At 35.3% G+C, this 17324-nt stretch overlaps 1 pseudogene; it reads right to left on the reverse strand.

Annotated features, from left to right (window-relative positions):
- Nucleotides 1-17324, reverse strand: part of LOC149829721 (actin-interacting protein 1-2-like) — a 129208-nt pseudogene that overhangs the window by 59480 nt on the left and 52404 nt on the right.

Below are 17324 nucleotides of genomic sequence, written 5' to 3' on the forward strand. Positions count from 1 at the left end.
TTCATGCTAACATCATTTTACAGGAGACATGTGAAAAGGTCTATTGTATGAAGTTGTAAACTTGATTCAATGAGTTGTAATATCTAGATTTAAATAAAAATTTACATTTCCTGCTTTAGGTAGAATGAATGAGCATTGTAAAATATCATGAATTGCTTGTTTTCATGCATTTTTTTTATTTCTCAAATTCTCACCAATGGTGAAACACGAATGGCACGTGCGCAATTTCGTAAGAGGTAATCGATACTAAGTTGATGATCCACATCAATGGCCATAGTCAGGGTGTGGACAAAACTTAGCATTTTTATCTTTTACAAAATAACACTGGATCCACTTTCAAAATTCATCATAGTTTCTCAAAATATTTTCTTTCTTTTATCAGAATTTAACTTAGGATTAATTCGAAATATATACCAATGGCCATAGTCAGGGTATATTTAGAGTTAATCCCATTTTAACTTCTATAAAAGCACCAAAAGTGTTTCATTTTTCTCTTGAATTTAAATATAGATTAGTATATAATACATTCAATGACCATAGTCAAGGATGTATTATATTTTCAATCTTATTTTAATTTATTTAAAGAATGAAATAGCTTTTCAAATTCCAAATTTCAAAACTTAGTCAAATTCATTCATCATATAGGGCAGAATTGCATCGTATTTTCAAAAACTCCTTTTCAAAATCCCAAGTGTTTCTTCTTCTTCATCAGATCTCTATTCAAATTCTACCTAATTTTAAGATTCAAAATTTTGATTTCAAGGTCCTACTTGGACTTCTCAAAACCCAAAATCCAAATCCTAGTCTCAACTTGGATCCAGATTTCCAAGTATAAACCCCATTTCGCCTCGGATCTCCAATCACAGATCCAAGTTCTATTTTAAATCCAGGATCCTCATTCCACTTTGGGTCTCAGATTCAGATCCAAATTCCAATTCTTAGGATCCAGAGCCCAATTCTACATTGGATCTCGGACTTCAGATCCAAATCCATTCTAGGATCCAGATCCTCATTCTACCATTGGATCTCAGATTCAGATCCAAATTCCAATTCTTAGGATTCAGAATCAAACCCTACTTTGGGTCTCAGATTCAGATCCAAATTCCAATTCTTAGGATCCAGAGCCCAATTCTACATTGGATCTCGGACTTCAGATCCAAATCCATTCTAGGATCCAGATCCTCATTCTACCATTGGATCTCAGATTCAGATCCAAATTCCAATTCTTAGGATTCAGAATCAAACCCTACTTTGGGTCTCAGACTCAGAACCAAATTCCAATTCTTAGGATCCAGAACCCAATTCTACATTGGATCTCAGACTTCAGATCCAAATCCATTCTAGGATCCAGAATCCAATTCTACTTTGGACCTCAGGTCCAGTTCCATCTTGGGATCCAGAATCCAATCCTATCTTGGATCTCAGATTTCGAATCCAAATATCATCGTGGATTCCAAATCTTGAATCCGATTCCACTCAAAATTCCAAATCCAAATTTCACTTTAAATTCTAATTCTTAAAACCAATTCCATTTCATTCCAGATTTCAGATCAAGTTCCCATTTCAGATCCTAAATCCAAAAATCAACTCAAAACTCTATTCAGAATCCAGAACTTGGATTCGGATTTCATCTTGAAGTTCCAACTGTTACAAATCCCATTCTTCGATTCCTTTAGATTTCCCACATTTTCTTCTAAAATCAAAACTTCAAAAGTGGAATTCAATTCCATTCCAAACATTCATCCAAGTTCAAAACTTCTAAATTCAAAGTCCATTTATGACTTTGAAAATTTCCTTCATTCTCTTTTTATTTCAAGACTTCAAGATCAATTTCCAAATTCCAAATTTATTTTCCCAAGCTCTTGATTATTCTAAAAACTTAGAACTTTAATCTTAAGTTCTAAGTTAGAAAACATTTCTTCACTTTATTGGATTCACTTGGGAATTCTTCAAAACATTTTCTAAAAAAAGCATACATCTTTGCATTTGCACAAGCATGATTCATTGTGCATTTTAGACTTAGGATAAATACTTAGATAATTTTTTAGCAAAGCAAAAGGCATTGATTCGACCCTTGGTTCGATTACCCCTGGTAAAGGCGCCAGGAACGGTCGAACCTCGTACCGATGAGCGGATCCCGTCTCCCAATTTTCCCGCAAATATTTCAAAAACGGAGGCGAGTTATTTCAAAATATTTTTCAAAATTAAGGTCAAGTGAGACCCGCAAAAGAGTTCCTCTTCTCTTCTCTTCTTTCTTTTCTCTTCTCTCTTTCTTTCCGTTTTTTTTATCTTTCTCCCTTCAAAAAGGAGGAAAATAAGGGATTAGAAAGGAAAAGAGAAGGAAAAGAGAGAATATTACGAGAGGAAAAATTTTGCGATGATCACATCAGCCTGCTCTGATACCATGTTAGAAGTCACGCACCTTCGACCAGATCTTCATCCACAGCAGAAGAGAAAGGGATTTGCAAGAAGGAGAGGCAGCAATGACTGGCACGATTCTCAATGAGAGGTTGTGCCCTATATTCAATGTAATATATATGATACAAGTTGGATCGGGTCTGTCAACCCAGACCCGATAACACCAACCATGTAAATACAATACAAAAGAATCATTTTGGGTCTAGAACCAGACCCGTACCCTACATTCTCAATAGAAATTATTGTCTTTTAATATATTTTTTAGATTATGGATATGTATATTGAAAAAATTATATTTTGCAAAAATATGTGGTTTCTTAAAATCTTATGTGTTTCATGTTTTGCAAAATATTAATTTTTTACATTTTTTTTTTGTCTCTTAATGTATGTATTTACATAGATTATCTTTGGGATTTTTAATATATAGTGATGTTTCTTTGGTGATTCTAACTATGTGACCATGCATGATTTTAATTATGTAGCCTTTGTGATTATTATTGGATGGCATAAGCATGATTTGTCATCATGAACTCGAATGCATATTTTAATTTCTCTATTATGCATTATATTTTTTAGTGGGTTCTTGTGTATGCTTCTTGAGCATTTTATGAATAAAACTTATATTTTTTAAAAGACTCTTGTATGATTGTTGCTTAGCCCTTAGTAGTTTTATGTGCTTTTTGGTAGCTTAGTGACTTGAGTGTTTGTGCACTTTTGTAACCCTTAGTGGTTTCTTTCTTGTGCATTGATACTTCATTGCATGTTTCTTAAAGATTTTATATTTGTTACATTGTGATAAAATTCTTTGTATGATATATATGAGTTCATGGTTGTTGATAGTTATATAGCTCTTTGTGAATCTCTATATGTTTGTCATCAATTGTCTAATAGTAGACTAATGATTTAGATCTAGCTTCTTAGAAGCTTTTCTTTAATAAAATCATATACTTTTGTCTTTTTATTGAGATTCATTGGATCTTTTGTATATGATGTGCCTTAGTGCACTTGTTTCTTGATTGGTGGATTCATGATTCCATTATCTTTTGAAAGATACTCTAACATCATAATTTCATCACATCTATGTAGATTATTTATATTGGGCATGATTCTTGTCCATTATTTGCTTGTCAAAGTTTGTAAAATTTGTCATGAGACATCTTGTGTTGGAAGTGATTGCATCAATTGACATATTGTTGTGCATATGATTGAACTATATTCATTCTAAGTCTTCATCTACCTTTATTGGATTTGATTTAAAACTTTGTTTTTTCAAATCGATACTTTTATATATGAACTCACTTATTTGAAAATCAATTTCCGTGAGTATTTTTTGCCTTCTTTTGGCATTGTTTTTTGTCCATCATAGATTTTTCTAGGATGCGCCATTTATTTTTGGCCTTGTTGTTGGGTCAGAGTTAGCCGTTGAGGTGAGTTATGTGTGCACCTCATGTCATCTTACTAGTCTAGATTCCCAAAGGTTATGAGTGATGTGTTGTCACTTGTCTTGGGTTTGATTGGTATCTACATCCATGTTGCTTTTGTTGAACAAGAGATGCTTGTTGGGGTGAGTTGTGTGCACCTTGGTTTTCTTATCAGTATAGATTGTCGCCTTATAGTTTGGCTCTAATTGACGGTTGTTTGATCTCTAGTTCTATGTGTGTTATATCACTCATTTGTTTATTTGGACAATGTTATTATGAATACTTATAATTATGTTTATCTGTGATGGTTATCTATTTTGAAAATATGGTGTTTGAAAGATTGTTAAAATTGATACATTTATCCTTCTTGATGACATTAGTTTGTTTTTATTACAAGCTCTCTTACTTCGTGTCTTCTCCTATTATGTCTCTTATTTAAAAGATATTTTTGTGGTGAGTTATATGCACCCATTGGTTATTCACATTTTGTGTGTTTGTATTATACTCTTATTCTAGTAGCTGATGCACTTGAATATTGAGGTTTGTCTCTTATTTAAGTGTCATTTTACGTAGACAAGAAAGATTTGTTTGCAATGAGTTAGGTGCACCCATTGGTTATTCATACTTTTTGTGTGTTTGTATTATGCTCTTTTTCTAGTAGCTGAAACATTGAGGTTTGTCTCTTATTTAAGTGTTATTTTATATAGATGAGCTGTTCACACTTTTTGTGTGTTTGTTAAGCTCATAAGTGGCATTGTCATTGATCTCTTGTTCTAGCAGCTATTACACTTGAATTTTGAGGTTTGAAGGTCAAGCGAGGTAAATTGCTTATGGTGGTCGAACTATTGTGAAGGTTTGCAAAATATCATTTCTTGATATTTGTGGGATTTTCAAATCTCTCCACAAAATTTCTAAAAAAAAATCACTCATTTACCCTTGTCTGGGAAATGGTTATTGAAAATTCTTCATGCATTTTGCATTGAATATGTTTTAATTGCATGCTTAAAGATATTTTAAATGTGTTCCATGATTAGTTATCTTGGGTGATTTACATCATGATATGCCTTGGTTGCATAGGATGCAATATTTTGAGTGTATTTATAGATATTGTTTCTATTGTTGAGATTTAAATTGTTATTAATATTTGTCATTATTACAAAATATCTCTTGTTATGATTTGTACGTGGGATTTTGAACTTCCCCATTATTTCTGTTGTACATTTAATATGGCTACTTGTTTTGAAAAACCCTGCTTTATGAATATTTTTTGTGTGGGTTAAACTCTTTTGTGAGTTATTTATTCATGGTATTGATGTGGTTTGAAAATTCATATTTCATGCATTAATGTGCTTTTCGAGATAGATGTGTGTATTGACTTTCAATAATGCATGTTTTCATGAATGTTTAAAGTGATGAATGATTTATACGTTTATCTTTGAGATATTTTATGCATGCATCTCTTCTTTTGATAATATGCAATTGTGTTCTCTTATAAATCAAGAACTATGATTTCGTAAAATTATCTATTGAGGTGAGACTCTCAATGAATATTGTGTATAAAAATTTAATGACTTTCAAAATTGATGTTGAAAAATTTTCTTACTATTAAAAGATTTTGAAAATTATTAAAATGTCTTATTAAATATGTATTGTATTTTTGGCGTGTTTGGTCATTTATATATATATATATATATATATATATATATATATATATATATAGAGAGAGAGAGAGAGAGAGAGAGAGAGAGACAGAGAGATGGGTGTGTACGAAATGAAATATGCGAATGAAATGTGCTAAATGGGTTTTTCTGCTCTTTTGGTGTGGGTTTTTTTTTTGCAGTTCTGACCCATAAATGTGTTGGGCATGGTCAATTTACGAGGAATCCACACTTGGATCATGTGTTTTCGATGAAAAAAATGATATTTGGAGCCTAAAAATTAACAAAGATTTTGGAATGGTGATTTTTTAAACGTTATAAAAACCCACTCATGTGTCAGAATCGAACACTTAAAGAGTTGAACCCTATAAAATCAAGTACATAGATCACATTTGTACGATTAGAATTTAAAAATAAAACAAAAAAACCCTGAAAAACTCATTTAGCATGTTTCATCTAGCATATTTTATTTAGCACGTACCCATTACTCTCTCTCTCTCTCTCTCTCTCTCTCTATATATATATATATATATATATATATAGTTATTTTTAGTTGGATTGCTCCTTTTGCACTCTTTAAAATATTGGCATTATTGATGATTCTAGAGACCTTTCGAGCATATCAAGGAAGATCTAGAAGCTCCTTCAAGAATTTGTATTATAGAAGAACATGTCGATATCTTGTGTAATGGGATTCCTTTTGTAATTGCAAACTTATAGTGAGTCAATGTAAGTTTGAGCGGGGGCGTTAACATATATCATGGTTCCCAGTCGAGGAAGCAGGAGCAGGAAGCGTGGCACTTTCAAAATTTTAGGAAGCGAGAAACGTGAGACTACTTAAAAGCGAATCAAGAATCATCTTGGAAGCGACCTAGGAAGCGAACCGGAAGCGACCTACGAAGCGAGGGGGAAGCGAAAAAATAAAAATAAAAAAAAATGAAAAAAGGGAGGAAGCGCAGGAGAAGCGCGGGGTAAGCAACGGGAAAGCACGCTTCTAAAAAAAAATGGCGCTTCCCAACGCGTTTCGGAAGCACAACATTTCGTGCTTCCACTAGGCTAGGTGCTTTCGGTAACTCTGATATATATACTTTAAAGTTAAGTCAACTTTGGTTGACTTGGACTAGTTGTTTGACTTATGGTCCAATGGTTAGTGTGGTCTCCCTTTTTCTCTCCTTTAATCTCTCTCTTCTTCCTTCTTTTCTCTATAAATATGGGTGGGTGGGTGCCTTTGTAAGGTGAGGGAGTGATGAGTAGTTTTAGGCAGAGTTACTGGAAGCACCTAGCCTAGTGGGGAAGCATGTTTCGGAAGCGTAAAACGTCGCGCTTCCAAAACGCACTGAGAAGCGCCAATTTTTTTGAAAAGCGCATTTCCCATTTATGGGAAGCACGTTTCTCTTTTATGGGAAACATGCTTCCCATTTAAAGGAAACACACTTCCCATTTATGGGAAGCACGCTTCTCCTTCGCTTTCCCTGCATTTCCTCCCTTTTTTTGTATTTTTATTTTTATTTTATTTTTCGCTTCCCCCTCGCTTCCTAGGTCGCTTCCAGATTCACTTCTGGTTCGCTTTCGAGACGATTCTTGATTCGCTTTTAAGTCGTCCCATGCTTCCCGCTTCCTAAAATTTTGAAAGTGCCACGCTTCCCGCTTCCACTTCACATATCGCTTCCCGCTTCCTCGACTAGCAACCATGGTTTTAGGCTTCTTGTGTGTTTTTTAGTGTATTGTAATGAGGATTAAAATGTATTTTTTTTGTATTTTTACTGTTCTTTATTAATGAAGTTATTTACTCACATTCTATTGTGTTTCATTTTAGTTCTTATGTTTTTGTTCAAATGCATTATGTTTTGACCCTCGGAGTCCATTATGGAGGGTATTGGGATCCGTGCCATTTTGTGACAAATATAACCTCAACCAGGTTTATCCAACTGCACAGAAAATATGAAAGAATTTCTATCAATACCAAAGTAAAGCAGACTAAAGCACACAATGAAACTTTGGATTAACACTTCCACTCACACCTGTAATACAGACAAGTACAGCCCCATCAGAACCAGTATGGTGCTGGAGACCATTAGAATATAGGTAAACCAGATTGTATAAAACTTTCATTCAACAGATAAATGAATGTGCTTCTTCGATCAACCAAAAAACAAAAAAGTAGAAAAAAAACTCTCCATTAGTCAGGCATTTGATTATATAAGTAACATTTAAATTTAATTGTGTTCCAATTAAAATGTTCATATTATCAATCTAAGAATCTGAAAAAGGAAAAAGTAGATATCATTCAATGTAGATATTTGCATCCTAAGTCCACCACTGGAAGTATAATTATTAATCAATAATGAAAATAGCATAGGAATATCATAAATACCGCTTTACTGTCAGGACTCCAACTAACAGCATAGATGCTACCATTGTGACCTTCAGCAGATAGCTCCCCAATCTTTTCTCCTGTCCTCCCATCATATAGTATACCTTTCTTATCTGAACTTACACTGATAAACTTGCTTCCATCAGGAGAAAACCTTACACAATTGACAAAGTTGGAATGTTCCCTGCACTTCAAACAATAATGTTTCCTTTACATACTACCTCTGTTCGGTAAGACACAATCAAGAACATCTTCCTCAGCACATTATATTTTATTATGGCCACAAGCCTACATTGCTACAATGTCATGAATGAGTTTTTTATCATTGACATAAAATTAAAATAATGACTACATTTCTCCTACAAGAAATTTTGAAAAAAAAAAAGAAAAAATACCAAGCACTCGATGTTAATTAATATGAACCCTAGAACATTTTTCCAGAAGTTTTGCATTGGACTCTGCAAATCAAGGACACGACTGTTGCTCCAAAATAAAGAGTATGCTTCAACAATTAATGGGGAAAAGCATCTTGTAAACAATGTAGCCAAATCACACCAATGCACAATATTTGATGGGCCAAACAAGCAATGCAAGGAAACTTGAATAAATGTTATGTTTCTGCGTTCTATCTTGAACCAAGAGGCTACCATGAATTAAAATCTTAGAAGGATGAAGACATCTAACACTCAATCCAATTGCATCGATCAGAAGATGGCAGGTTTAGTGGATACTTAAGGGAAGTTTTCCACTTTTTCACTTTTTCTGTTTTGGTTAGCCTAACTGGAGTGCAGACCAGTGAATTAATGAGGTAACAAAAATAAAGGGTTCATATACATCATGATGACCAGTTTAGAGGTTTATCCCAGGGTTACCGGAAGTACCATAGGACATGGGGAAGCATGCTTCTCCGAAGCGTATTTCGGAGGCGCGAAACGTGGCGCTTCCAAAATGTATCTTTTTTTCCTTTTTTTGTTTTTTCCTTTTTTTGTTTTTTCCTTTTTTCGCTTCCCCCTCACTTCCCGCTTCCGCTACCCGAATCGCTTCCCCAACTGGCAACTCTGGTTTATCCTTTGAAGTACAATATGTTATAAGGAAGCATTACATGAGAGTCAAAATTGATTGGCTAGTGAAGTCCTTTTTTGTATTCAAGACCCAATAGGTCAAAAGATATAGTTATGAAGGGCATTTTTGTAAACTGACTTAAATTACCTTTATAAGGGTCAATATGAGAGGGATAGGGCACGATTCCAGCCCCTATTCTCTTTCTCCCTTGTCTTTTCTCACTTCCTCTCTTTTCCTATATCTTCTTCTTCCTCCTCACTCACTCATTTCTCTCACCTTGTTTCACAGTTCGCACACACCACATATTCTTTCACACATCAAAGGAACATAATCATGTTACCATCAATCTGAAGATGGTATCAGACCAGATGAAGATATGAAGGGAAATTTTGAAGCATACATCAACCACAAAATGACAAGGAGATTCATGACCTGCCACATGGGAGCTCCAATCAGTTTTGGTTGCATTCATGCAGATAATATTTCAGAAGATTTTGGTTAGGGAGCTCCAAAATCCAAAATTCAGTTTTTAAACATTATAACAAAAAGTATTCTTAGGTATTTCCAAAAAATCTATGTAGTATAAACCTCCTTCTTTACAGCCTTCTCCAATCAGCTTCCCTGAGAGACGATCCCGCACTCATAAACCAATAGAAGAGAAAGAAACATTATACCAAAGGTCACATAATTAAGAGACAAATAAAAGATTTAGGCTTAACTTGGGAATATATCTAATTTTTTGAATAAAAAATCTCTTTAAAATATTTTCAAAATTTCTTATTCCCTTTATCTCAAGAGATATTTTATCAACAATAAAAAACATTTGACTCGCTTGAGTTATGACATCCAGATAAAATATCACAATTTAGTGTCATATGAAATGAGGCACATGAGCCAAGAAGCCAAAGAGACTTACTGGGATCAAAGATGCCAACAGAAGAGACCGTAGCTTCGGTTGGTGAAGCTCCTTTGAATAGAGGTTGAAAAGCTTCTACAATTTGAGTCAAGGACATGCTCTCAATAGTTGATTCTTGTGTAGCTTTGAATTCACTTGACTCTTGAGCAACGGAGGCTACCTTCTTCTCATAGGGTATCTTTAGTTTAGGACAATATATCTTGACATACCCCGGTTCACGACAATAATAGCAAATAATTTTTTTTTTTTTCAAACTCATTGTCTTGCTTTCCATAGCTATCATTGTTTGGTCTCTTATAATGTGATAGTTATAATGTAGTAGTTGGTAAGCATGGACATGGTTTCTCAGCCTAGACACGGCTATGACCGAATTATCATCATCTTTAAATGTCTTTTTTTTAGTCTATTTTCTTTTATACTTAGCTCTTCAATAGAGAGAACTTCTCCTTTATGAAGAAAAGCCGATTTAGTAGACTCAAACTCCGGTCTTAGACCATTGATGAATTGATAGAAATGTTTCACATCAATTTGTCTTTGACGGAGTTCTATGTCTTTGGGATAATGTCCTTGTGACTCAAGAAGAGCAAACTCATTCCAAAGGTCGAACAACTTACTAAAATATTCTCTAATACATTTTTCTCCTTGAATCATAGTGTGTACCTTGTCTTACAAGTTGCAAATGTGGGTAATATCTTTAAGACTATGTCACAGGGACTCTTCAACTAGGTGCCGCACTCACATCGCACCCGCACCCGATGCGATCAACCTGACCCTGGGTGCAGTCAATGCACCCAGGGTCATTTATGTCCAACTTTTTGCCGCATCCCCGCACCCAAGTTTTTTTAAAGTGTCGCACCCCTGCCCCTGCACCTGCACCCATGTGACATAGATTTAAGAGAATACATTTTCTTAAGATAGTCTCATGCAAATATTTATTTGCATGTTCAAATTTAGCTAGACTCAAGCACTTCTTGATATCAAGACTACTAATGACCCAAGACATAATCTTGGCATGCCCCATTCTCCATTCTTTCCATTTTTTCTCATATGTGGCCATAGCCATAAAGATTCAAATAGAGATACATGTTTAAATTACTTTAAATAGAAAGCTAATCTAGTTTGATCTAATTTCAAATCTAACAAATATGTTAATCAAATCCTCAAACTGTATGAATCCATATGTATATATGAAACTTAAACCTTTATGAATGTGCAATTAGATTTTCTAGAGAAGCGTCATTTGTTAGTAGCCTTTTCCCTTATCGGTTAACTTACTCTTTTATCATTTATATATCCATAACCTATGTTAACTGTTAAGAAAAGGAAAGTTTGCCAAGCCCCTCATGTTCTTGTCATATTTTCTGCTTTTTGCCATTTTTATAACCTTCCAGCCTTAAACACAGAGGGAGAGAGACCTAAATTAGTAAGTGTTCCTGATGTGCTCAGACTAGATTCATAACTATATCGCTCTCATGAAGGGGGCTTGGCAGTTATAATGTATTTTGAAGCAATATTATCAAGATATGAACTGTGATCTGGAAACCAGCAGGGCCCATCCTCTAGGACAGAAAAGCTCTCTAGTTATGGCTTGAAAAATCTGTTTAGATTTTTGGTAGAAAAAGTGGTAGTCCTGTCCCTACAAGAACAAAGATCAATTATATTAAAACATTTACCTAGACGGTGCAGTTAATTTAAACCTGTGTTGGCCATTTTAGGAATAATAGTTTAAATGTTATCTTCAATACCCTGATATATTCCCCTTGGATGTTATTAGTTAATTCTCTTACTAGTTTTAAACAGACTACACATCAGATAAAGGGCAGGTATACATCTCCCTCACTAGAGCACATAATTCCTTACAATTTGGAGAAAATATTATTTACATCATGTGCATTGCTTTTGGAAAATGTCATTCAAGCATGAAGATACTAGGAACACTTATTTATACCATGATTTTATATTCCATTGCAAGTTAAACGTTATAGTAATGTTTCAAGCCAGAGTGCACTCCTAAAGTTTGAGAATGGTCATTATTTACTTAAAAGCTAACACATCATATACTGAATAGCTATTAGAATTTCATTTGCTTCGACAGGCTAACATGTCACGCTTCAGTTCCTGCATTGGATCCTCATACCTTTACCAAAAAAGAAAGACAATGTACCAAAGGATTCTTCATACAAAACAATTATGTTAAAACAGCTGAACCTTTAGCAAATTTGCACTATCCTTGACCTAATATAGTATAAATCAATCTCTTAAAACCATAAACAAGACTAACCTTTGTGACAGTTTGAACCTAAATGGTGGTCCCTCATAGAAATTCACCAAGTAATCTTCTCCACATGTAACAATACGAAAAGGTCTTGTAGGCTTGAATGCACAACTTAAGACACGTCTTGAATGACCGTCAAACTCACCAACAGTTGATCCTGAATCCCACCTACAAACAAAAACAAAAAATACAACAAAGAGAAGGAGATCACCATGACAAAGATGGATTAAACTATAAATTGTGCAAAGCACAAAATACAACCGAAACAAATTTAAATGTAAAATATCAAGGCAATCTCAATCAAACTTCACATATGGTAAATAATGCTAGAAAAAAAAAAGATATTATCTCTATCATAAACAGAATGTCAATGATAGAAAGACAAAAAAATCACCCTTTCCTTACTCTTTGAGGTATCAAAAGAAAATGGAATTAGCAACATTATGCATGCTTGCTTTGTCATTTTTTAATTGTGTGCAAATGATTCAATTATAAATAATAAAAAAACTACATGTGACGTGCACTAAATGGAATTAGCAACATTAAACTGTTTAAGAGAAAAAAGTTTGTTCGGTTATGAGTGCCAAACGTGTAAGCCTGTTAGGTTATTAGTGGACAGGGTCACACGCATTTACTTTTTTTTTCCCTTTTTTTCGACAGTACCATTGGGATTCGAACTTACAACCAACACAAGTGACGTGCACTAACTGCTCTTGCCAGATAAGCAGATCTCCCGTTGGTATCTATTTTTTTTCTATTATATTTTTTTATAATCCAAAGAAGAATAAAAAATCATCACCGACGGCAGATTGTCGGTCCCTCATATTTTGCTTGCACTCTGAGACTAGGCCATGGGTTAGATTTAGATGGTGCATTCATTTATGTGAATCCATTGGCATTCATAAATGATAGGACGAACTCGGTCTGGATTCAAGTGGGTCCGGCGTCGTACTCTGTCCTTGAGGGACCTTTTACCAGACTGGCTTTTGAGAAAGCTACGATTCCGAGTCGACCAGACGTTTGCTGCATGGATTGTCAAAGTTGGGCCGCATTTAAAAAATGTGACGCCTCTTTTTCTAGTCTTTTGGCTACGATGAAACAAACATTTAGCGGAGTTTTCTTGTCAAGGAATAGGGTTCTGCGGCACTTCTTTAGTGGATTCCTCTGCGGCGGAAACTAAATGGGACCCACATGAGAACAGTTTTTCGAGAAAAATGAGAGTTAAGTGTGTAAAATGACACACCCGTCGAGGCATTTTTCCATACGCCATGTTTGTTTTGGCATTGTAAGTTCTGCAGAAACGCACGCCCATCGATGCATTTTTTGCGAAAAAACTTGAATTTTCCATGACACACAAACACCCCCTTAAACATCACAGTTAAAATTGTCATGTTGGCATCGGTGAGTCTCAGTTTTTTTTTTGTTACCTTTTCTTTCTTATTTTTAATAAGCAAGATGGGGTTAGGCCGACTCCACCCGTTACACTACATACCATTGGGTTTTGAACTTGCAACGTTCCATCACATGGTGACTTGCACTAACAGCTCCTACCAAACAAGCAGAGCCCCCGTTGGTTACCTTTTATTAATCCTTTCATACTTCTCTCAATTAAATTGAACTGGCAAGAGCTTTTAAAAATCGATGCCTATTTTTGTATGATAGATCATTCCCATCCATGAAAATGGAACAAACAGGTCTTTGAAATATAAAAAACATTATTTTTTGACAAAATATTATTATGTAATATATACAAATTGGGGTCTCAGGTTCATGGCGTTATCCCTCAACTTGCTCATCAAACAGCAAAAAAAAATAAAAAGAAAAAGACAATTCTCCCTCAATCAACACAGCTTATTTGTCTCTTCTGGTTCATTTTTTATGTTTGTAAATGTAGCTATGAGAAACTCAAAGTTAACCAAGCAATGGGTCAAGTCAAGCTAGATGATGGGTTCAGGGCTAGTCAAACTCTTCCTATTTATTTCTTGTCCTAAGTAAGATTATGTTAAGACGTTGCCAAAATACATATTTGCTCCTAATTAAGTGAGTCATTAGTAGCCAAAGCTGTGTTGTTGGTAGGAGCTGTCAGTGCATGTCTCCTTGTAGTGGGAAGTTGCAGGTTCAAAACCCAATGGTAGGTTGAATAACTGATGGGGTCTGCCAAACCCCACCTTGCCTTTCAAAAAAAAGAAGTGAGAGCCATTAGTCTCTTAGCCTAGTTGATCATGTCTCATTAATTTATAACCTTAGGGAGACTGGTCATGCCCTTCAACGGACAAGATGGCGTGGATGCCAATTCCTTGGGTGGTAAGTCATGGATACAAATATAGTAAGTAGCAAGTCATGGAGACGTGGATTGGTAGCCCCAAAGGGTTTTGTGTAATGGAAGGGCCCTTGGCTGCTAGGCGGGTGGTTAGAGTTTCTCACAAATGTCAGCCCCTTGCATTATGAAGGGTAAGGGTATCATGCCTTTAGCTCGTGCCGAAGCAAGACGACTCCCTAAAGACAAGGTGTGTCTCAGGGGGTTTACACCGTGGTATCAATGGCTGAATGTGCGATATGCATAGCCAGCGCAGGGTCTGATTTCGCAGGTGGTTTCAACATTCCTCATAAAAAAAAGACTTCTTGATGTTTAATAGAGTCTTCCTTTTATATATATATATATATATATATAGTTAGTTAGTTAGTTAGTGGAGATGTGCATACAATATATACATAGTTAGTTAGTTAGTTAGTGGGGATGTGCATACAATATTAATGAGTTGAAATGAGCAATATCTCATAGCTCATGTTATTTTATGTGAATCTTTATAGATATGATCTACATGGTCTATTTGGTTGGGATCAAATTTTTTGTTTCATGGGAATCCAGTTTATGCAAGTGTTTTTTTTTGGTGATTCAAAAATCAATGGTCACAAATGCTCAATTTTTTCATAGCTTAAAAAAAGTTTCTTTTGTTGAAAAAATGTGATCGATATAAAACTCGGTTGTTAGAAAAAGAACACCGTGGATTATCATGGGTTGTAGATTTTGGACCTTCTTTTAGTTGGACGGTCCCTCTTCCTATATATAGAGCACCTACTCCCATCTAGTAAAAGGTTTGGGTTTTCCAAATCTTGTAGTTTTTTTTTTAGTTGATAAGACCTTATAAATGTGATCTATATGCATTTTTAAACAGAAAACAAGTTTTAGATCATGCGATTGTAATCATTGTATAGGGTTTTTAAGACCTTAAAAAAATCAACTGCCTAAAATGTAGCAAAGTTTCATGATTTAAAAAATCTTATTTTATGTCCAAAAACATGATCCGGACATGATTCTTATCAAATAACTATGTTGAACACGGAGTCCGATTGAGAAGATACTACATCTATGATTTTACTATGTGTGTAGGTAATCCCGAAGCAGCTTAGCATTACTTTATATATATATAGCATACATCAACGAACCTACTGCCGAAGCATAGGGAATTTTCTGCATCTTTGTTCCTTCTTCATCATTTGTAGGACATTGTCTTGAGCTAAGTTTGAAATGGCCTGCAAGTGGACAATTAACAGGCTTTGCTTTGTCCATGTTGAACCTCTCAAGAACCTTTCTGATATACTTTTCTTAAGATAACCATATCATCTCATGTGATCTGTCATGAACGATTCTCATCCCAAGAATCTGCTTTGCTGGACCTAAATCCTTCATGGCAAATGTCTCACTTAGCTCCAACTTTAACTTGCTAATCTTGCTGATGTCTTGGCTCACAATCAGTATATCATCCATATAAAGCAAGAGAATGATAAAATTACCATCTGGAAATTTCTTCATAAACACACAATGGTCTGTGGAGTTTCTTGAGTATCCATGCTCATTCATAAAGAAATCAAATTTCTTATACCACTGCCTTGGTCTTGCTTCAATCCATACAAGCTCTTCTTCAACTTGCAAACTAGGTGCTTTTTACCCTTGTAAATGAAACTCTCAGGTTGCTCCATATAAATTTCTTCTTCCAAGTCACCATATAGAAATGCAGTCTTTACATCAAGCTGCTCAACTTCCAAATTCATGCTTGCAGCTATATCGAGCACAGTTCAGATGGAGGGCATCTTCACAAGTGGTGAGAAGATCTCATCAAAGTCAACTCTTTTCTTCTGAGCAAAACCTTTCACAACAAGACGTGCCTTGTATCTAGGTTGAGAGTTGTTTTCATCAGTCTTCTACTTGAAGACCCATTTGTTCTTTAACACCTTCTTCCCTTTAGTTGTCTTTACCAGATCAAAGGTGTGATTCGCATGCAATGAATCCATTTCTTCTTTCATTGCCTTAAACCACTCAGACTTGTTTTCATCCTCCAAAACTTCTTCAAAAGTTTCTGGCTCACCTTGATCTGTAATCATCACATACTCATTTGATGAGTATTTTCTGGATGACTGTTTTTCTCTAGTGGATCTCCTTATCGGAGTCTGAGGAAGTGACTCTTGGGGTGTTGGCTCCCCCTCAATTTCTGACTCAACACTTCCTTCCTTTGCATCATTGCGAGGAGGTGGAATCTCCTCCACGAAATCATGAACAGTCGGCGCATCTAGGGGATCTAAATCAATAAGATCACCTGTACTGGACTCTGATGGCTCAGACTCACCAATGTCTTCAATGGTCTAATCTTCCAATAAGACAACATCTTGACTTCTGACCACCTTTTTATCAATAGGGTCATACAGTCTGTAGCCAAATTCTTCATGTCCATAGCCAATGAATATGCATTGCTTGACTTTTGGATCAAGCTTGGACCTCTCTTCCTTCGGAATGTGAATAAATGCTCTACAGCCGAACACTCTTAAGTGTCCATAGAAAGGTTCTTTTCCTATCCAAACTTTCTCTGGAACATCTCCCTTCAAGGGAATAAAAGGAGACAAGTTGATAAGATCAATTGTTGTCCTCATTGTCTCACCCCAGAAAGATCTTGGCAATTTAGAGTGTGACAGCAAACATCTGACTCTCTTAAGAATGATGTGCTTCATCCTCTCAGCAACCCCATTCTGTTGAGGTGTCATCCTTATAGTTCTTTCATGCTTGATGCCATGATTGGTGCAATAATGATTAAATGGCCCAATGTATTTGCCACCATTATCCGAGCGAACACACTTCAACTGCCTGCCAGTTTCTTATTTAGCCATGGCCTGAAAGTGCTTGAATACATCTAGAACTTGGTCTTTA

Source organism: Nuphar pumila, chromosome 8 (assembly GCF_984573655.1).
Source record: "Nuphar pumila chromosome 8, dmNupPumi1.hap1.1, whole genome shotgun sequence".
NCBI lineage: Eukaryota > Viridiplantae > Streptophyta > Magnoliopsida > Nymphaeales > Nymphaeaceae > Nuphar > Nuphar pumila.